General features: G+C 43.4%; 1 protein-coding gene across 8 annotated transcripts in view; it reads left to right on the plus strand.

Annotated features, from left to right (window-relative positions):
• The window catches only part of HPCAL1 (hippocalcin like 1), a 120,395-nt gene that overhangs the window by 69,867 nt on the left and 27,860 nt on the right, over nt 1-22,668 (plus strand). For 4 of the 8 annotated variants that reach the window (XM_030490154.1, XM_030490153.1, XM_030490155.1 and 1 more), the window contains one exon: nt 4,356-4,402. The exons of 3 other annotated variants lie outside the window; for them this stretch is intronic. The gene's annotated coding sequence lies outside the window, so the exon portion shown is untranslated. Of the gene's footprint in view, nt 1-4,355; nt 4,403-22,640; nt 22,665-22,668 lie in introns of those variants that run through there. One more of the 8 variants, XM_030490158.1, reaches the window with a different exon arrangement.

Consider the following 22,668-nt stretch of genomic DNA (forward strand, 5'->3'; position numbering starts at 1 on the left):
ATGCATTCAAGCTGAGATTCACTGTTATTACAATCATGGTGACAGCTGGAAGCAGGCATAGGGTGTGCTCCTGTCTGCTGCCAAAACTGATGCACTTGTGGTTTGGCTGAAGGCCTGGGGCTCAAGGGAGTGACATTCAACCTATGGGTTAACCCTGTGCCTCCTGAGATGTTCCTGGGACATCAGATTCCATTGCAGTGGTTGGATTGTAATAAGTTTCTGGGGGTGTTGCAAGCATGTGGCATAGGAGGAATGGATGGGTGGACACACTCCCCAGCAGTTGTCAACCAGCACGAGTGCTGGCACAGCTAAATGTGCAGTCCGGATGCGTCCAGAAACGTATAGATGTGCAACAGCCAACAGTGAGGTGGTGAGTGATGAGCTGGCTGGCTGGGGGTAACTGGAGGAGTGTTAGAATAGAATAGTTCAGCTGGAAGGGACCTGCAGCGATCATGTAGCCCAACTGCATAGCAAATTACAGGACAATTCATTTCTTGGCTGCCCGTGCACTTTTGTAAAGGGGACTGCAAAATTGTATGTCGTACGAGCCCTCATCAGTTTGCATTTGCAAGAAAAAAAGAAAAACAAACAAACATTTTTATAAAATAGCAGAGTCTAGTTGAAAAAGAAATTGCAAAAGGGAGAGCAAAGGCTTCATGTTGTGCTGGGGGTTACCTCCACTGCTGCATGCCTGGTTTGCAGGCAGATCACACCATCCACAAATGTAGCAATGTTAACAGCAGTATTGATTTGTCTTAATGCAGTTATGAAAGCTGAACCTTGGAGGTGTGGGAGGGCCTTATTGGGAATCAGCATCAAGACTGATGAAGGATAGAACAAATGGAGGCTAGAACAGGGCAGGATAAAACAGTGGCCATTAAAGGGAGAAAAGTGCCCACAACACTTGAGGCTTCTCCATCATGTAGAAAGGAATCCACTTAATATGTAATCTCTCTGACTCGAAGCAAAGGAATGGGGTTAAAATCACTTTGAAAAACAAGAGAATGTAAAATAAAAGTGTCTGCAACGGTTTTGGTGCAAGCTAAGGCAGGTCCGAGGATGCTGCAGGATGTGGCAGAGCTGCAGTGCCTGCAGGGGAGACAGGGGTGGGTGATGCGTGACCGTTGGGGAGGGAGTTTTACTCCTGCAAGATGGGTGAGAGCATGGTCTGGAAATAACTGTTTGTCACGTTGGTTTCTCCAGGCCGTCAATGAAGCACTTTTTGTAAGGAGGATCTTTGCAAATGATTCTTTGGAACAGTCTCCTCTTCAAAGCTTTTTGCTAGCAGCTCTGAAAATAGTAGACAGATGCACTCGCCTCTGCCTGCCCGGTCTTCAAAGTTACTGACATCTCTTCCTTTAATTCTGCTTTGTAATTGAATTTCTGACATAAGTTGACATAAGTTGCTTCTGCTATTTCAATTATACCTTACTTTTAATTGGCAGTGGATTTAAATACTTCATGTGCTGTTCACACAGAAATTAATGTGTGATGTCCGGTTACCCTCTACTCCATTGGGTTAGAGCAAAGGTTTTGTATAAGACTATAAGTATCTATTATTTTTTTTCTGAAGGTCTTTTGGGATGCCAGAATCTAGCCAAGGACTGGGAAATGCCATATATTTTGAACATACACATATGGCCAAATAATCTTGCACTGTTCGGTGAGGGTTGTTGAATGGGTAAGGTGTGACGATTTTGTATAAGAACACAGAAGAGAAATCAGAAGAGCTTCTGGGTTGTGTTTCCTATTTTGCCAGTGACTGGCTTCAGTCCTTACTTTGCCTTTCCATTGGATTTCATCTGGTTGGCAACTTGGAGAGATAACATCCATCCCTGTATAAAAGGGAGATACTAGGCTTTCTTCCTAAAAAGATTTTGAAGCTGAAGTTACTTGTTTAAATGCTTGTATTGCTGTCAGGTAGCAACATTTGTGAGCCCCTGCCCAGGAATCTCAAGAGTAATAGAAGATTTCATGGTGTCTTGGATCTTCCTTCCTGTGAGCAGAAGATAAATGTAGTTAACATCTGCACTGACAAGGGAGGATACCAGGGTAAAATAGAGGCTCACGGAATGATTTAGGGAGCACTCTTTAGAGTTTTTATCTTTTTGTTTATTTTCAGTTCCAGGTTCTCTGGGCTTTAGGGAAGGGTTTGTTTAAAACAACCCCCCAGATGTTGGGAGGGTTCCATGTGGCAAGATTGGTCTTCAGTAAAAGCTGGTCAACCAGAACCACCAGTGGTCAGGGGAGAGGGCACCTGCAGGGGGATGGCTGGTGACCCTGCAGCAGGGTGGGATGCCTTGAGTTCACCTCCGTGACACTTGTGTCGTTCTCATCATTCGTAGAAGGAGCTGGATTTCAGCTTCAGCCTGCTTCACTTTTGTTCTTTTCAGTTTCTTCTGGGTGATTATTTCTGAAAACCTGTGGAGAATTTGTGGGGTTTCCATAACAATGAGAAAGCAAAAAATATCATGCTAAATTTTTAATAAGGAGGAGATGGAATTGTGGTACAGTCACTCTGACCTTATTACAGTATTTTCCTGGAAGTTAATAAATTATTTCCCACCTAGACGTCTTCTGGGTGCTTATGAGTAACAGCATGGATTAGTCTGGAACGAATCATGTCAGACATGCTAATTTCCTTCTACAGCAGGGTAACAGGTCTTGTGGATAGAAGAGCAGATGATAGGATGTACTTCAATCCTAGCTAGGTTTTTGGCACTGTTTTTGATATTCTCAGAGGGAAGCTAGGGAAAAGAAATTTCAATGAAACTTTTGCCTTATGGATGGTACAGTGTAGGTACTATGCTAACCATGCTCCAGGCTTAGCTCCAGTATGTCACCAAGCTCAGAAGTACTGGGTGGGGATTTCCAGAGGTGGACCCTGTGGCTTGGGTCATTTTAATTGATCCATTTGATTAAATACTGGTTCAGACTCAACAGGTGTCACCAAACTCTAGGGGAGGTTACGAGCACTTGGAGGAGGGATTAGAGTTTCAAATACCAATAGACAAAACTAGAAAATTAATTTAGAGGGTCCATCATTCACAACCAGAGACATTATGTGGGCTTGCAGTTATCCCTGGTGAACGAATTGGCTGTACAGACTAACCAGGGGTTACAGGGGTTGTGGGGATCTGAAGAACAGGACCCAAGAGGAAAGATGGGAAGGAGTAGGGCCTTGGGTCTGGAGAGAAGATGAAGGATTGCCATAATGGGTTTGTGGTGTCTGGAAGGCTGCTGTGATGGAAGAAATAGGAAACCTCTGCCTCGTGCCTGTGGGGGTTAGGGCAAGTGGTAATGAGCTTTAATGGTATCACAAAAGGATACCATAGAGATGGTGAAGTGATGAAGGAGGCTGTTGGGAGGCTAGGTAATGTCTGGGATCTCTGTGGCAGGGGTTTTATGTTGGGCAGAACAAATGTGTGTGTTAGGGGTGGGCTGGAGGCACCTGGGAGTAGGGTCCCAAACCCAGTGAGATTTTTTTGTTTGCAGAAGATATGGGGTTACTGGGCCAGACAAGGGTCTGACAGGAAAGTTGGTGTGGTGGGACTGGTGATGTTGAACTGGAGCAGATGAATGCTTCCCACCTGTGCCTGGTCTCGGCGGTGGGAGAAATCATGGTCAGCGCTGTGGGAGGGTGGGAATCACAGTGAGTCGCTTGTTTTCAATTTTCTAATGCACAGACTTTGAGAGATTAGGAATCGCAGGAGCAGGTGAGCTCACTCCTGGTACTCTCGTCTCTGAGTCCTTAAGTGCTGATGACCCCTCAGGATTCACAGCTGGCAGATGCTGAAGGGATGCCGATTATTATACTCTGCGTCCTCGAGAAGCATGCTCAATGGAAAGAGAAGTGATTTCTAGCCTTTCAGAGCAAGGCTTAATACTTCCAGAAAACTTGAAACTGGCACTCTCGTATTTTGCTGCTGCTTCTCCTGGTTTAGATCTTGGCATAGTAATATTTTGAAGTATGAGCCAAGTAAACCTTCTGAATCTTGAAACTTGCTTATTTTGAAAGATTAGTTTTTTGAAAGGATTTAGTAGGAAGGGTGGTTTTGGCAGGTTTTTGAATTCCAGAAGACTTTGCTGCCTGAATTTGAGACAAATCTATGCATTTTTTACCGTGGGAGCTGTTTGCTGTTTCAGGATATATTATAAAACGTACATACAGGGAACAAAGTTGTTTCTTAGTGTAGGGTAAGAACTGGAGGAGGGGGTTTGCGTGTTTAGACTAATTCTGATTTCTTTTTCAGCTGGGAAAATTGGTTTTTACAGGGAGGCCAAAAAGTGGGAAGGTTGTCACTTAGAAGAAAGCTGTAATATAAAGTGTGTTTGGTTTGCATCTTCTCCTCCAGGCAATCAAGCCCCGTGGACTTTCTCTGAAGAGGTTCCAAGATAGGTGGTGAGTACTTTCCAGAGCCTGCTCCTTTCAAAGCACTCTTTAAATTAGTAATAGAGAAATGAAATTAGTAATAGAAGATACAAGTGTTGGCTTTTGTTCTGCATTGGGTGCAGAAGTTTGCATTTGCTGAGCTTGTGGCATGCTTTAATTTTAAAGCTGGCAAGGCTAATCTTCAAGTAGGGGTTTGGCATTAAGCTGTTAAGCTTTACCTTTGCACCAAAATGAATTTCCTGAGACTCGATTAGTGAAATAAATGTTATATTTTAAGAAATATTTGAATTCAGGGAAAATCTGTACAAATTACACTGTATATTTTATTAAAAGCCTACACTGTTTGGTGGGGCAGAATGTTTTCTGTGTCAGAGAGCAATCTTAGTTTTTTTTTTTTTTCCCTGCTCTTCTGTCCAGCTGTATTGATCTAAAGGAATGCCACTTCCAGAGGGTTAAATGAGCTGCATAACTCTCACTAATCTCTGACGTGTGTGATTTTGTCCTGCCTGCACCCAAGACTTCCATGTCTTTCATTCGTGTGCACTTCATTAGGTCCTTATTTGTAAGCAAGCAAAAAAATTGACTCGGTAAAGAGCTGCAGGAGAATGAGATTGCTAATAAATGCTGATGCTGTGGCATTGCAGCCAGGGAGACACCTTTTATGCTGATGTAATTCAGTGCAATTTCTTTTCCTCTGGTGGAGCTGATCTGTTCCTGTGAGTGCCAGCTGAGGCTCTGCTCTGTAGCACCCTTTGCTGTTTGTTTTCGTTGTTTCTAGAGAAATACGTGCTCTGTTTCCTCTTTTGGTTCTAGATTTCTTTCCAATGAGATTAACCAAATTATATCATTACTCATTAATTGCTCAGGAAGTTCATTCTTTAGTTGCATTTCTTTAGTGCACAGGATACAAGCTATTAGAGCTCTTGTGTGTTCAGACTGACTAATGAACTACAGTCGAATGTCCCAAGCCTCTAACGGATTTCTCTGTCCTCAAAATCAATGTATTTTACATGGATAAGGGGCCTTTTGGTGCGTATGGTCCCAGGTTGATTTGAAGTGTCGGTACAGCTGAAATGTAGCCATCTGCACTTGTGTCTTGTCAGGGCCGGGGAGGATGCTGGGGTTCGATGTATTGTACTGTGCTTGTATCTGCCTTAAATACGTGTTCATTTTGGCCAGAGAATGCTTATTTAGCATTCATAAAGAGCTTACTTAATGCTCCTTAAATGTATTTGCCATCAATTACATCTTTCATCAATGAAAACATCCCTTACTTACTAAAACTATGGTATTCATATTTTCTGGGAGGAGCTAATTTAACCCCAGACAGTTCTTCTGATTAAGTCTTATGTCCATAAAACATGAGCCTTACAAGGCCAAATCATGAATCCTGTACCTTTTGTCAAAACCTTTTGTCAAAGCGCTCTTGTGAGTAATAGCTTATGAACCCTTCCTCTCCCCCAGCCTCACAGCCACAGTTTGATCTGTATTATAAACCTGCACACTGGTTGTACTGATAATTGCTATATTGGGCCCTGAATCATCAGTTGATCTTTCCGAGATGTTGAAAGATGAATCAAGCTATCATTTCCTGAGGGCAGAGGGGAGTATGGGGTTGGTGACTGTAATGCTGTGTGTGTAAAGGCCAGGTAATTTTAAACTGTCAGTTTAAATTGTACTTAGAATTGGATTTTTTTTGTTGTTTTTCAGGTACACCTGAATAGGTTAAAGTAAAAAAATCTTGTTAATACTCCAGATTGTGCTTGCAATAGTTAATGTTTCTTTCACCTGGGTAGTCCATGTCCTGGGTTCATTTGGTTACTGCTTTCAAAGGCATGAAGGTTCTGTGTTATCTTTTGGGGAAACTTGGGCTCCTGATGCACTTTTGCAAAGAGAGTTTAGAGGTAACTCGTGTTCATACATCACATTTTTGCTGCTGTAACAGTATTCCTCCTCGCCTTTTCAAATTCAGGTGTGTCCTTTTTTCCAGTTTGGGAATTGAGATGGTCCATACCAGTATGAAGGTATATCTCCAGAGTGTAGCAGTTTCTGTATGGAGCCTTATGGTGATCTGGCTGTGTCAGTTCATGTTTAACATGCATTGATAATTCTCTGACACAGGTGGTGGAGGAGCCAATGAGGAGAAGTGTGCTGCTGAACCTTGTACTAACAAACAAAGAAGGACTAGTTGGGGGTGTGAAGGTTGGGGGTAGCCTTGGTTGCAGTGAGCATGAGATGGTGTAGTTCAGGATTCTTTGTGGAGGAAGCAGGTCGATAAGTAGGATTACAATCCTGGACTTCAGGAGAGCTAAGTTTGGCCTCTTCAAAGACCTACATGGAGGAATCCCATGGGTTCAGGCTCTAGAAGGTAGGGGCTTCCAAGAGATCTGGTTAATATTTGAGCATAACTTTCTCCAAGCTCAAAATCAGTGCATTCCTATGAGTAAGAGATCAAGCAAAGAGGATAGGAGACCTGAATGGATGAGCAAGGAGCTTCTGGCAAAGCTCAAACAGAAGAAGGAATTTTATGACATGTGAAAAAAGGGACAGGCCTCTTGAGAGGAATGTAGGAACGTCAGAGTATGCGTGGATGCGACAAGGAAGGCTAAGGTCCATTTAGGATTAAGTCTGGCAAAGGATGTCAAGGACAAGAAGAAGGGCTTCTTCAAGTGCATCCAGTAGGAAAAGGAAGACCAGGGAAAATGTGGGCCTGCTCTGAATGAGGTGGGTGCCCTGGTGAAAAATGATACAAAGAAGGTTGAGTAACTGAATGCCTTCTTTGCTTCAGACTTTACTGCTAAGGCCAGCCCTTGGGAATCCCAGATGCTGGAGGCAAGAGAGAAAGCGGAGAAAGGAAGACTTCCCCTTCATCAAGGATCAGATCAGAGATCACGTAGGCAAACTTGACACCCACAGATCCATGGGCTCCGATGGGATGCACCCACAAGTGCTGAGTGGCCTGGCAGGTGCTATTGCTGAACCACTTTCCATCATCTTGGAAATGTCATGGAGAACAGGAGAGGTGCCTGAGGACTGGAGGAAAACCAGTGTCACTCCAGTCTTCAGAAAAACCTTCTAAAATTCAAACTTTTTCTTTCTTCACTGTAATGGGCAAAATTTAAAAGCAGTCTTTCTTTTAAAAATGTAAGTTACTAGCCAAGATTTCCAAGATAGAAGATAGTGGCATACCAGGTCTGAATTATTCTGCTACAGTGCTGTTTTCCGTTATGTACTGTGCCTCCTACAAACACCACCTGCCTTCTACATTTTGTATAGATGTTGCTGTATAGCATGCAAAAGGAGTGTCTCCTATTGCAAGTATGTCGTGTTGATTCACTGCTATACAACTGTTCATCCTCTAGCAGTGTGGGATTACAAAGCATTATCATGCTCAGATTGACTCAGGTAGTGCTATTTTTATTTAAGCTGTATTAAGGTATCATTGTGAATCTTTGGTCTTGCAGCAGGGGGGTAATACGATTTACTATTTTTACAAAAAATCAAGATGGCTGTACAAATCCTGTTCATAGCAAGAGCTGCAAAGATTAGTCATGAGCTCAACACTTTCTTTTTTCCCCCTTTCCTCTATAGTGAGTTGTTACATTTCTAATTTTCATGTGACCTCCATCATATTGGCCAGGCTTGGAATAAAATGAGAGGGTGCTTTGGCTTGTGGTCAGGGACTTGGTACTTGCTGGGAGAAGCTTTGATGTAGGAGGGTAGCAGGTTTAGGGATGCTTGGTGGAGATACCAGGGCAGCCACCAAGGAAGTGCAGTGGGTTTTATAAATCTGAGCGCTTGCAGGGTCATGTCGTTGACCTCCTGTGGGCATCATACCAGCACGCATGCCCATCTACCTTGCTGGCTTTTGTTTTAGGCCCTCTTAATTAAAATAAATGTGATAATTTGGTGTGGTTTCTTTTCTCACTCCTCTCCTCATCACCCTGTAGTAGTTTGGTGTCCTGATAAAGCAAAGATAAATGAACGCCCTAGGGTTGAGGTAGGCTGAGTGGTGCAGAGGTCTGAACATTTTGCTGCAGCCAGTGATTTGGGTCTCATTGCTTTGTTAACGGTTTTGTTTAGGAGGCTTGGTTTGGGGCTTCAGGTTTTTTGTTTTCCCTCTGACCAAGTGTTGCATCTACATCTGCTGTCATGTCCAGGCATTTCCCTCCTCCTGCACAGTGTTCTGGTAAAGTTCCAGCAGAGCATCAGTGGGGTTGGTGGGGGGCAAGCCGTTTTTTGTGTGGGCAAAGAGGGTCTGAGCTAAGCCAGACAGTTTTGTTTCCTTCTCCCTAAGTATTTGATATTTATAAATACTGCCCTTGGGTTTCTAGAAAATCTTGTCTCTTAGCAATCAAAATCCCAATTGCTCCCTTCCAGGGAGCTGCCCTGCATTGCTTGGGAAGCAGATGTGGCCATCAGATTTTGTTGTTGTCTGGGATGAAGCTTCAGCCCAACTGCATGCTTCAGTTGGACTAAATGTTCATTGCAGGTCCGTTCCAACTGCACTATTCTGTTCTCTTCAAGTGCAGACCGGGTTGGAGAGCTGGAAGAAGACTGGGCTGTAGATACCAGCTGGTATCTCTGTTCCTGCTTTGGTGCAGGCACTGTGGGAGAGATTTTAGTTGCTAGGTGCTTGCTGTCTGTCTGTCTTACACCCTGGAGCCTGAGAATTAATTGTCGCAATTTTGATTTCATCAGCAAATGGAGTGTAGTCACAAAATATAATGAATCTGCTGCAGTAAAAATGAAACGGATTCAACTACAGAATTCAAAGAATTTTTAATTCCACAAGAAAAAAAAAAGTGGTCTTCATTGAATTTCAAGGAGAATATAATTTGACATTTTCTTCAATGAAATGCCAGGAAAAAATAATTAAAGACAAATATTATTTTTTGTAATTTGAGGAGGAAATTTCATTTTAGGGATTTACCATCCAAAAATTATTTCATGGCATGTCAATATTAAAGCATGTATCCTTAAGGGTGTATATCATGTTTCCTTGTATGTGATGTACCATTGCTACCTACCTGTCAGAATAGTTACTTAGCTGGTTCTGATCATTTATATTGGAATCACGAAGGCACTTTGCTTTTCATGCCTTTTTTCTAGGTTAAAATATCTTCTTTCTGAATTGTGATGAAATATTTTAATGCTGTAACAAGGAGCACAATAGATATGTTAATGTAAGAGTATGAAAATAGAAACTTCAGTATTCAAAACCTTGAGCAGATTGGTTTTAGAATATCCTAGGAGCACTTTCCCTGAGTTTCCAAATGCTTTCTGAGTGTTCTGAATCTGAGGAAAAAAGCTTTTTTCTTTTGTTTTGCTTGAGTTTTCATTGGGGTTTTTGTTTTAAGTTTGACCAAATATATTTGACAGACTCCGCTTCTCACTTAGTCAGGTAAGAGGATTGAATGGTCCCTGTACACCACTGTAAAGATAGCAGGAGATGAATTTACCTGCAAAATGGCAACTGAATGGAGGATTGATGAAAGATAGCAGCTGCAAAAGACATTTCAAAGCGGGAAGATGCTAAATGTTAACTTTTGTAGAGTACCTGGGAAATGACTTCAGGTTGTCTTTTGAGTCAGTGTGCTTTTAAAGATAGTGGTCATGGTCTCTAGGGAAAAGGTTTGGTTTTGCAGGCTGTTTTTTTTCTGGCTTCAGACATCTACCAACTCTGTGGTTGAGTTCACCTCCAGCACGTATTTTCTCTCCACCCTGGATAAAGTGTGACTTAGTTGGAGAGTGGGCCTTACAATGTTCTCCATCTCTCCTGAATCCTTCCCATGATGGCAAGGGAGTTGTTCTATTGCTAGTTAAACAAATGTAAAGGGGTTTTATTTCTCATTGCATCTCAAGAATCCTTCTCCCTTCAGCCTCCTGTGCTCTGTGAGATGCCCAGTCAGGCATTCCCATGGGAATGGAGCAGCATCCACCTGCCTGACAGCACCCACGCAGAACCCAGGGTTTTTTCTGCCTAAATGCAAGTCAAAACTTGCAGGAAGTGGTTTAATAATGGGAATATCAGCAGACCCTTGAGTACAATGATGCTGCTGGATGCTTTCATAAATCTAAGGTTTAGGGATGACAGTTATGATGCATGGCACTGGGAGAATGTGAAACTGCAGCCATTAAACAAAAATGGGCTTTTAAACTAATGACAGCTGCCTAAACAGTTTTGCAGTGAAACAGATTCCCTGAGGCTACCATTCTTCATATAATACCAGTCCTATTGACTTTAAAAAAACCCAGGAAAATATTTTGGTTTGGTGTTGTAGCACTGGTTTTACATTTATCCCAGAGGTCAGGCTGCTAAGCGTTTGCTAGGTTTTATGCTGGAGGTGTTAGAAAATAAGGAGTGGCAATGTTTCCAGGTACTTCATTCAGTTACTCCCCTGAATTAAGCCACCTGCAATTCCAAGAATTCACACCTGTTCCTAGATGGGTTTCCAAGCAAATATGGGGGCACTTTTCTCCATCTTAACTTGTCTGTGTTCTACCAGTAGGTAGTTCACCACAATTTCTCAGTTGTGCAGCATTTTATCCAAATACCTCCATCAAAACCTGTTCCAGGTCCTGCTGGTTGAAAATGTTACACAATAAAGCAGCGTGTTGCCTTGTCTCCTTTGAAGCCATCATTCCCAGCCTAAAGCTGGAGGTGTAAAGGTGCATGTATTGCCTTTTTCTTCATGCCAGAGAGGTCCTGATGGACCAGGGCTACCTGTGATCTGAAGTGGCCAGTTTCCTTGAAGAGGCGTTTCAAGAGGGTTTGGTGGTTTCAGAAGACCTACCCATTCTCAGCCACCCACTTTCACATCTTCTTAACTTTTAATATTCCCCTGCCCGGGCTTGGTTTCTTCCTGCAAATAGCTTATTTTTGCTCTGTCTCCCAGTCCCCCTCATTCTTCATCTGATCAGAACTCCTTTTATTACAAGGAACAGAGGACAGAATAACCCAGACTGAAAGAATGCTGAACTGCAGAATTTGGTTGTTTTGTGTCATCTCTCTTCCTACCATACACAGTTCAGAGCCTACTTCTCTGCCTATAAGTTCAGTTTCAGCCTGGGGCTGGCCTTGCTTGCTGAGTAATTCCAGACTGATTTTAAATTTTATTTTTTTTAAGTTATTATGAAGCTAACAGTTTCATTAGAAATATATGTGAAATCCATCGAGAGCATCATATTTCACTTTGAAGCCCTCTGTATCATGAGATGACAGTTTAAAGTTGAGTGTTGTAATGCTCTCTAGTTTTCTAGGAGCCCTGCAAGACCAAGCAGAGGTTGGAAAAGGTGGGCTGGAGGTCTCCTGCTGTGTCAGGGACATTGAGCACAGAACTGATTATTCTCTTCTGTATATAACCTGCAGTCCTGGCTCTCTGCAGATTTTGGCTGTCCTGTGAGACCTGGATAACATACTGCTTCTCTCCACCACTTTTCTCCTTTGCTTCCATAGTCTCTCCTAACCGTAAACATGTTTTCTGTGGGCAGTTCTTCATGGAAGAAGAGAGCTGTTTAACTGCAATGACTTTAATCATGTTTTCTTCTTCCTGGGGAGTATGCTTGAGTTAGGAGAGGAGAGCAGAAGCAGAAAGGTTAAATTAACTATAACATGAACATTTGAACAGATGGCCAACCTTTGTAACACCAAAACCCATTTAATTTTAAAAATTTGCAGGCTGTTTTGAGCTTGTCATGCTCTTTTCAACCATCTGAGCCATAGATACACAATTCATTAGCTTACATCAAAGCTTTGTTGCTTAATTTCCCTTCTGTTTGAAACACTGAACTTTAGGTGGAATGAGCAGGATCCTGGAGCACCTATGGGATCAGCTTCTTTTGTGCCAACTTTCTTTAAACCCCTGGAAGCTGAGGGAGGAGGGATGCTCATGGTCATGCTGGAAGGAGCTCAGCTCCTCTACTTCTCTTGCTTCCCCAGCAGCGCTCAGCCCTATCACAGACGAGGGCCATGGAACAGTTAATTGTGGGCAGAAAGTAGACAGATGATCGTCCTGCCTCAAATCACTTAACCGTCTTAAGGGTCTACCCTTGCCTGCCTGAACGAGCCAACTAATCCTTCAGTGAGCTGCACAAGTGAGCGTTGAGCTATATATGTGCACCGTAGGCCTGCTTAACAGAACATCACTGTTCAGAGCAAATTGTTTCAGGCTCTAGTGGGTTTCTCCATCCTCTGGAGGCTTTAAGGTCAAAGTTGCATACCATCTGAAAACATGCAGTGTAGGCCAAACGGGTGGTGGCTGGATGGAGAAATTCTTTAAATCAAGAGGTATCGGACTGTTATCAGTGGTTCTCAATGCATTTTGTGAGAGTGTAGTGAATTCCCAGGGGCTGTGCTTCAGACAAACATGGCGATTTCGAAGAGCAGTATTTGCATGGTGGCCGCACATAGTCCTTGGTGCTGTCCTTGAGGCCTGCTGGGATGAGTGATGCCAAGGGTCCCATCTGGGATTCAGTAAGTCAAGGGTCAAGGAACAACTGTGAAGCACTTGAAAATAGTCTCTATAAGGAGCATACCATGTTAGTCCACCAAAAAGTGAAGGGAAAAAGACATCTGTATCAGTGCAGCATGTCTTGCTTTTACAAAGGTCTGGCTTATCACTGCAGTTGGCTTTTCTTAATTACTGCTAATGCTTCTGCAGGCTGTGCAGTTGCAGCTGGAATGTGGCTGGCCCAGAGTCAGGGTGCAGAGGCTTTTATTGGGGCCACTCTGAGACAGGCCATCTGCAAGATGTATTTATTTTTTTTTCTTATTTGTCCTCTCTAAATAAAAATGTGATGCTGTGAGAATGTCCATTCCATCCTATTGCTTCACTCTACCAAAGTTGCCATTTTCTGACAAACTGTTTTAGAAAGTTATATTTGGCAAATGGCTGTTTACTTAATTCCTCTCGTATCGTTGCTGCTTGCCCGTGAAACCCAAATCTGTTTGTGTGCAAGCTTAGCTGTAGCTCAGTTCAGAGCATTCTTTAAACCATAGCTGCTTTCTGCTGCTCTTTGGTTTTTTTAGCTTCTTTTCCCTCACAATGGAGGAACTGCAGGTACTTCATATCTGACGAAGGCACATCCAGTACCTGCAGAGCCAAGGGCTGTTAGAAGCTGTGACAGCTGTGTGGTTGGATTTTCTTCCGTAGCCCAAGTGTTGGAGCTTCAACACTCTTGGCATCCCGCAGTTGTAACACAGAGTGTAACGAGGATTAGCTTTGCAGGAGTGTGTTTCTTCTGTCTGCAGAAAACCATGTGAAGCTCCATGATGGAGCGCTGGCCCATGTTGGTTCCCTAAGTCCTGCTGGCTCAGGCCCTCAGCCAACAAGGGAGACTTCTCCATGGTTACCTTCAGTAAAATTGGTTTGTCAGGAGGAGACTTGGAAGAAGCAGCTTTTTCATTTTTGGATGGGGGGTGGGGTGTTACTTGTTTGTTGTTTTATTTGGGGTTTGGGGTTTTGGTGGGTTTTTTTGGTGTTTGGGGTTTTTTTTTTTATTAAGAAAAGTGATTTCCTTGGGCTTGGTGCCATCTCTGAAGTAAATTTATCCTGCTTGGGACAGTGGGACTTGTTTTAGAAATAAAATACTCCTTCATCATGGAGCTCTATGCAAAACTGTGCTGTTCAAATCACCAGGGAAAAAAGGGACAGTCCCTTGATGACACTGGTTGTTGCAGGGTTTTTCTTAAACTGATAAATTTAAGGCTCTCCTTGGCAAAGTGCAAGTTTAAGCAAAGCTTAATATGCTTTGCCCATAATTACTGTGATATAATCCAGCTCTGGCCACCCTAGCCTAGCAGTGGGTGTTTCTGGAGGAAGGTAAAGCATAGGGACTGTAGTTATAAAGGGAAATGCAATTATAAAAGCAAAAGAGCAAACTGTTGTTTATAATCTATAAAAATTGATGCTCGTTGCTCTCCGGTTCACCTTCCTTGCCTTAAGGTTTTCTCATTAGAAGCAGTTTCTGTAAATACCATCTCTTTCTTCCCCCTTGGAGAGATCTCAAATTGCTGGGCTGGAATTGTTGTCTGGGTAATCAATAAACTTTAATCTACATGGCAGGTTTTTTTCCTTGAAGTTGGTTCTTTCTGTACTGGAGATAACACTTCTAAAGCAAATGTAAAATGAAGAAAGGTTAGATTCAGCTTGACTCAATCTTGCTGTATGTTCTTACAACTTTGCAATATGAATGTCTTCCAAAACAATTATGGTTATTGCTAGGTGGACACTAAATCATTAATCTACTAGCAGCCAGCCAGCACAGTAGTGTCTTTAAAACAATTTTTGAGCCCCTTCCCTGCTGTTCCTTCCCTGCAGGAATGTTTTAAAGATAAGACACTGACAATAAAATAAATTGTGATTTGTAGCGTATTTCCCTTTTGGTCTACTCCTTTGCTTCAGTGTTGCACTTCTGTCTCATGCTGAAAAGTGTGTAATGAAAGGGGTTTAAAGTCTGCCCTAAGCCAGAAGAACATTCAGTCTTGTATTTCATTTGAGGCATACGCTTAAATTATCATGGGGTTGGCTGGATTTATCCATGCACTTAGATGCATGCTTGATCTGGGTAAATAATGATACTTAAGAGCTTTTTTTGATGGGAGGTCACAGCACTCTTCTTCTTGAGTTAGCAGCATCATGTGTAGAGTATGTGAAAATATTCATTGATCATTTTACCATCTGGAGTACTCCTTGTAATGGGAATACCTGCTTACGTCCTGGTTTTCTTCTCAGAAGGACTCTCCTTTTGGCTATGTGATGTGGATAGAGAACATCCCAGCACTTAGTTAAGGAGCTGAATTTGCAGCTGAATTTAGGAAGATGACTAAACACTTCAAAATGCAATGGTTTGTGAGAGAAAAGGCAAGGCTGCAGAGAAGACTCCAGTTTGGTTCCTCATACATTCTGTGAACTTATACATTTTTAACATTTTTACAGCTACAAGTCATAATGCTGCATACCATGTTGCATCGAGACACTAACTCAGAAAAATCCCCTAGTGTCCCCTAGTTGATGCCAGACTTGCCTATGTGCTCATGCTGGTTTTAATTGTCTTTCTGTTTGAGGAAATGTCCTGAAATCTGACCTCAGGTTAGAGGTTAAGCTGTTTCTCATTACTTTGGATAGCAGTGATACATTTGGTTGTACACCCAGTTGAGCCGGATTGGAGCTGCTGAGCAGCAGTGGAGCTGGGCATAAGTCATAGAGTTACTCATATAGCTTCTTACCCTTTCCGTAAGTTGTTCGGGTTAATAATACTATAATATTTTTGGACAATAATAGGTTTACTTCCCTGGCTTGTGTGATGGCAATTCTGTTGTTGCAGAGGTTTTAACTCTCAATAAACTTCAGGCACAAAGCCAGTTACTGTGTGTAATGTTGAATACTGGCTTGATGGAGCTACAAAATATTTTCTCATCTTGTAAAGGCAACCCTGTGCTCTGATAGTGACACTTTCATTGGAGAATGATGTTTAAAAACTGGCTCATACTGCACACTTTTTTGATACCAAATTTCTCAAATAAATTAATCCCCTTTTCTTAATTCCATATAGTGGAAGAAACAGTCATGGCAGTGCTTATAAATGATGCAGTTTGGTTTTGCTCAGGATGCCGAAGTTCGGGAGTGAACTCCAGGCAGACATCTGTGCTACTTTAAGGTTATTCAGAGCAAAGCTTGGTTTTAGTCTTAATTTATTTGCTACCAAGTTTAAGAAGGTAAACTTGAGACAGACTGCTCCCACCAGCAACAGATTGTTTGGGTGGTATAGCTTTGTGCCTGTTTCAAAATGACTCAGATGACCAATGCTTAAAAATAAGCACGCACCCCTCCTCCGAACCTCTGGGTGCGGGAGCCTGTGCTGCAACTACTGCTGAAAGACGTCAGAGGGGTGATGGTGTGCTGAGGTCACAAAAGGGATTCAGAGATGCTGAAGGAGAGCACCGAGGGTGGTCTTGCCTGTGGATGCTGTGGGATGAGGCTGCAGGTGGCAATTTAATCTTAGTTTTCTCCTCGCATTGTAAGACTCTCATCATCCTGTCGTTTAGTTTTCTCTGAGAGGTCCCCTCTTGGGTGCTTGCCCTGCTGAGAGGCTGTTCACCTCCCTCCCTGACTCGAAACTGCCCCACTTTCAGTTTTAACTTGCTGTTCACCATCCTGGTGTGGTTACAGCAAAAGCTTCTCTCCCTTGTGCTTTCTTTCTAAGAGGCATCAGCCAAGTGCTGCTAGTCTGCCACTTTCCTTACTGGTTTTTTACTTTTTCTTTTTTTTTTTTTTTTTTTTTTTAATTTGCATCACTGAAGAATATTTTGATCTTTGCTCTTCATTTTTATTTGCATGATCTAATTCAGCTTGACTTTGGCAATTTCTCTTTACCCCTTTGCTTCCTGACCTCTGTGACACAGCTGTCTTTGCCAAGCAGCCCTTCTTTTCCAGACCTCTCAGGCATTCTGCTTAGTCCTAAATCCCTTTTTTAGTGATTGTTTCTCCAGTTAGATTGGGAATAATTCCCTAGACATCTCTCCCACTTTGCTTGGAGTTACAAATACCAGCTCTTTTTTTTTTTTTTGCCGTACATATTCTTACCATAAAGCCTCTTACAAGTGTGTCCTTGAGCACTTCAGTCTGGTTGACTTCCATGCCAAGTTCCTTTGATTCCTCAAAGCTTATGGGAAATTGAAAAAATGGATTTCCGTGTTTCACCTCAGAGTATTCTTCTACCCAAACCACCTCTCCATGTTTACCATCACCTCCAGAGTTACTTACTTGAGCAATTATAGCTACTTAGAGTGGCTGAATCAGTATGACCCTGTTTGGGTTCAGAAGCTGCTGTCTGCTGCTTGCAGGAGTATCTGTGGTCAGCTCTTAACGTTAATAGTAGCTTCTTCAGTTGAATATTTTGGACAGTTACAGTCCCACAGTAAGATAAACCCTGTTTGCACTTTTGTTTTGCTGTGGACCTTGCAATCTACACTGCATTCCCATGCAAACTCTGTAGGGTGTAGGACAACCCATGCCGTTGTCCATCCTTCCAAGCAGCGTTGACCCCATAGCACCTTAGCCTGGCCATGATGATGTCCTCCAGAGTTTCTTCTCCTTCTGCTTCCTGACTTTCCTGTTGTGTTGTCTTGGCTCCCAGTATCAGTGTGTTAATCCTTGATCTTGTTTCTTACTCATAATCTGTGCATTTCTGGCTAATTATCTACTGTCCTATCTGACTGCTGCTTTTGATGTTAATATGCTCTTTGTTGTCCTAAATTTGGATGACATTATGTGCCTTTTTTTTATGTCCACGTTTACCAATCCCCCTGTCTGTTTATTAAAACCAGATGTGGGAACTTTCCTGGTTTTCATGTCACTAGAGGGCTTTTTTTTTTTTCCTTTAGTTTAAAATTCTCAGCTGTGCCTGCTGTGATCACAGGCGGCCATCTCTCATCCACAGAGAAATGTCCTTTTTCCATGAATGCCTTCTGGTGGTGGAACGCCATAAAACTTCCCTTGCAGTGTCAGTTCTTGAACCATATGGATGACATTAACTTGTAATGGCTTTTCCTTCCTTTTGTACCATTGAAAGAAAGTCCCCAGGCTCAGAGGCTAATCCTGGTCTCCCCAGGCTCTCTCTACAGCCTAGAAGGAGGTAGGCATCACCAGGGAGCATCTAAAACAGGCTTCTGCTCCAAATTGCCTTCCTAATCTACTTCTCCCACTGGCAGAGACACTAGCTCCTTCTTCTGGGCTAAATTTAGTCCTGAGTCTTGTTCACGCCTGTGGTTGAGTTTTCTGTCTGCATACTGACAGCAAGAGCACTTCATCTCTTACTGGGAGGCCAAAGATGAGCCTCTCAGGGAACAAGGAACTAGAATGCTCTTAATAGTAAGGACCAAGTAAAGTGGTGTAAACAGAGAGCTGAGGAGAATACAGTGGAGCAGCCAGGGGCATGAGATGGAAAAGGAGATGGAGAAGTCAGGCTCCCTGTATGCGAGCTGAGGCCTTGCAATCAGAAGCAGCTGAAAGACTTTAATGATGCAAAGACATCTTGCAGCATCTCTCCAAACAGGAAGAATGAGTCCAGATTGCTGTGTCTACAGAGAGTGATTGTTTTATTTCCCATTAAGAGGGTAGACACAAAATCAGATTTCCACTCTGAGTTGTCTTATATTTTTAGCCTGCGATTGGATTGCAAATGCACACTGGATATTTACATTTCTGGAAGCAGGCTCTGGTGCTGTCTTCTTAACCAGGATCCAAGTCAATTTGCTGAACTTCCAGATGGGAGCCATTCATTTGTCTATTACAAATTTGCAGGAATGCTTAAATTAATCTAGATTTTCTAGCTCAGTAGTTTGCCTGTTCTAACATTTTCCTTACCTTCCCTCTGCTTTTTTTTTTTTTTTGCCCCCCTTGAGCTGAATTACCCACTTGTGCAAAATAAAGAAAACAGGTTTTGCAGAAGGAGGAACCTGCCTATCATCCATCCTGTGTAGATGCTCTTGGGGAGTAGATTGTCCTTCAATCTCCTACAGAAGTTTTCCTAAGAGGGAACTGAGTGCAAGGCTGGTAGAGCCTCTTAGCCCTGTTTCATTTGGTTTGTTGAGGCTTATTATATTTTGCTAGCTTCTTTGTTTTAAATTATTTAATGATCACCTTATTGTGGTCTAGTGCATGTGTTGAATAAAGATGATGTTAAACTACTGGCTCTTTCTCTGTTGTGGGTAGATAAGGGTCTTTGCAGGGGGAGGCTCATAATTTTACCTAGCAACATTCAGCCTCCAGTGCATTGAGTGACTTCTGATTGTCTTATAGCCATTTCTTTAATGAAATTTTAAACTACATGTCTCTCTACAATCACTTCTGCCTGGGGTTCTTAGGTAGCCATACAAACAGTATGTATATCATTGCCATGGTGGTACATGGTACATCCTGAAGAAGCAGATGGGGTGTAGACAGGTGAGGTTAGCTCACAAGCCAGCCGTTTTCTTCATTATTGCATTTTCCATAACATTAAAGACTGTGGTAGGAAAAAATGATGCCTCATATTTTTGCTATTTTAGTTTCAGAATGAGTGAATTGAACCAGTTTGAGGTCAACTTTCATTTCTTCTTCTTGTGTTACAAATTCCCAGTGCTCTCAATAGCCAAACCTCATCTCAGAAAAACACTGAAGTGCAGCACAGAGACTGCCTCCTTAAGCCCTGGAGCCACAGTGTGCCCAGAGTGACAGACATGATTGAGAGCTCGTCCTGAGTCAGTAGGGTCAGTGATCTGCAATATTTATGGCACAGATGAGCATTTACAATTGTCCTGTGTGTTTTCTGTGTTGCTTATGGTGATGCAGTAGTTGAAGGAAGCTGGGGTTGGTAGGGAATATGCAATATGAAACTGTCTTACTTCATTCTTGCTCAGGATTGTTGCCTGTGAGGTAGTGACGATGGGGATGACGTGATAAGGTACCAAAAGACATCTTACCGTTCTGCATCTGTACAACATAAAGTCTTGCTGCCTCCTGGTCTCCTGGTATGTGGCTGAGGCCCCAAAGTGCTGGGGTGCTTTCAGCCAGGTGATTCTCAACCCTTGCAATGGTAGGGAAAAGTGGGGAAGTTGGCTATGCAGTCAGGAGTCTCTAGCTGCTCACTTCTGGCTTAAATAGTCCTTGGCACTTTGACATTTTGGGGATGGAAGTGTCAGTATTTTTTTTCACACCTTATCAGGGACCTTGGCAGATTCACCATCCCTTTTACCTGCTCAGCAGCTTGGGAGCCAGACCTCCAGGGAGCACCAGTGTTTTAACTGGAAATCCTGGTCATCTGCTCAGGCCATCTGAGGGCATCATGGAGGAGGAGGTCAGATTTTCTGCCTGCCTCTCTGTACAGCATCTTCTCCTCACTCACTGGGTTCAGTGGTTTAGCTCTTGGGCATGCAGTGTCTCACCATCACCATGAGCGCTGCAGTGGGAGAGAGGAGGGATGCTATATATATGTCAGTGGTGTCATTAAACTTCTCAAGCTCTTCTTGGTGATGAGTGAGTTTTCTGAAATGTTTGGGGGAAAAGCGCATAGGAGCTGGAGTTTGGAGGGATCAAATGCAGCAGAGCTGCAGCGGCAGGGTAACAAGAAGATGTGCTTGGTCTTTGTGGGAAGGAGGATTTACCTGCCCCACTGGTGATGTCAGTTCATGGATTTAGGGTCTGGCTGGGGACATAGGAAGGACTCGCCTATTAGAAGCATCCAGCCTAGGGTAATCCAGTGGTGGAGTGAGGACTTCCTCTGTGAGTGTGTGTTCACAGTCTGGTTTTAGGCTTTGGCATTTGGCGAGCACACTAATGCTATGTCAAGGAATCGCCACAAATTTAATTTTGTAATAACACAGCATTAGTGGAGCACAGACAGCAAAGACCAGTGGGAACATTTTCCTTCCTGCAGCTGGCCTGGGCTGGGGTCCCCCCACTACCGCCAGCCCCCAGGATGCTGCTGTGAAGTGCAATCAAATGTGTTAATAAGGCCTATGAGCTTTCTGCACACTTACTGCATTACATCGAGCAAGTTGATTATAGGGACTGTTTATTTTATGGATTTTTTATATTCTTATTGGGAGCCATTTGTCAGTCTGCGCGGAAATCTGATTAGCTAAGAATTGCTAGCTCTCTGGTATATGTTGACCTATAAAGTGAAGGATGCAGCAATAAACACAGTTCATTAGGCTGCTGGAGAAGTGTGTAGGCTTCTTCAGAGGTTGGAAAGGAGAGGTTTGACACGTAAATGCCTTCCCTTGGGACCTTGCTCGTGTTTGTTGTGGAGGTTCTGTGCACTTGGGGGGGACTGGCAGCCCCTTTCAGCCCACTGGTGCTGCTTTCCACAGTCTCTTTCAGGGTATGGGGATACAAGCATAAGGCTTCCCCTCTGGCCAGCAAACGCACCTCCCCATCACTCTGTGTAAAATAACTTTCAGTTCTTATGCAAGCGGATACTTAATCTTGGCATCACGCACCTTGATATGTTACCGGAGAGTGTTGACTGGGCTTTGTACATGGTCAGATAAGGCACAGACAAGGTGACTAATAATACCAGCAGCCTTGCAGCGATATTTTGGGTAAAAGTCTCCAGTGTAGCAGAAGCCTAAGGCTCTTCTCACCAAGAGCCTCTTCTTTTTCTTAATCGCAACAAAAGATTTAATTTTTTGTTAGCAGCGTAGGGAGAACTTTTGACAATAAGGCAAGCAGAGGCTATGGAAAGCTTTGCCCTTTGTGGTGATGTGTTCAGGGTGCTGCTACCAGCATCACACAGTGGAGTGGTTTGGGCAGGGGAGTGGTGCTGCTCACGTCCCCATCTCTAAAAGAGGCCTGTGCCTCTGAAACTAAAGTTTGGGGTGGCTCTTGAGGTTCCATACATTGTTTAACTAAAACACTCGAAGATACAAGGAAGAAGTTCTTTACTGTGGGGGTGGTGAGGCACTGGCACAGGCTGCCCAGAGAAGTGGCAGATGCTGCATCCCTGGCAGTGTTCAAGGCCAGGCTGGACAGAGCCTTGGACGACATGGTCTAGAGTGAGGCATCCCTGCCCATGGCAGGGGGGTTGGAGCTAGATGATTTAAAGGTCCTTTCCAACCTGAGGAGCTGCAGAAGAGAAGCAACAGCCAAGTCCTGGTTAGCAGGGATTCAGAACTGTGTTTGAACTCATGGGAAGGGACAAATAATCCCACGCGAGCTCTCTTTCTCTGAAATGTCTGCAGCAAAGCTTTGGAGGTGTGAGCTGCCGGTGCTCCTGGATGTCCTGAGCCTGGATGGTTTTTGGGAAAGAGGGAAAAGAGGCAAGCTGAGAGCAGAGCCACCCACCTGCTTTTACAACATAGTGGTGCTAAGGGAGCATTCCCGCTTTGAGCTCTCTTCAGTCTTTTTCCTGCTTCATGGAGAGACTTAATTCAGTGTTTGAGAGACTAATTTTGCCCATGTAGGTATGGGGATGCTGAGGGGGCTAATGGAAATGTATGTGGTGATTTGGTGATGTCTGCTCTCCACCATTGCCTGGGAATTTCTGAGTGTTGGAAGGTTGTAAAAGGTAAAACCCAGCGCTGGGCGGAGTGAGGGTGAGCATGTGGTTTGTGCATGTGTTTTTGCTTCGTATTTAAGAGAAAAAAAGCATCTAAAAATAAACGCCAGCTCGCCTCCGCTTCCTGGCTTGCGCGGGGCTGCGGTGGAGCAGCTGGAGCGATGGGGTGGCCGGCCTGGCCTGGCCTGCGGGACCTCCCCCCTGAGCCTGGGGCAGCCAGAGGGACGAGGTGA

The sequence above is a fragment of the Strigops habroptila genome, chromosome 6 (genome assembly GCF_004027225.2).
Source record: "Strigops habroptila isolate Jane chromosome 6, bStrHab1.2.pri, whole genome shotgun sequence".
NCBI lineage: Eukaryota > Metazoa > Chordata > Aves > Psittaciformes > Psittacidae > Strigops > Strigops habroptila.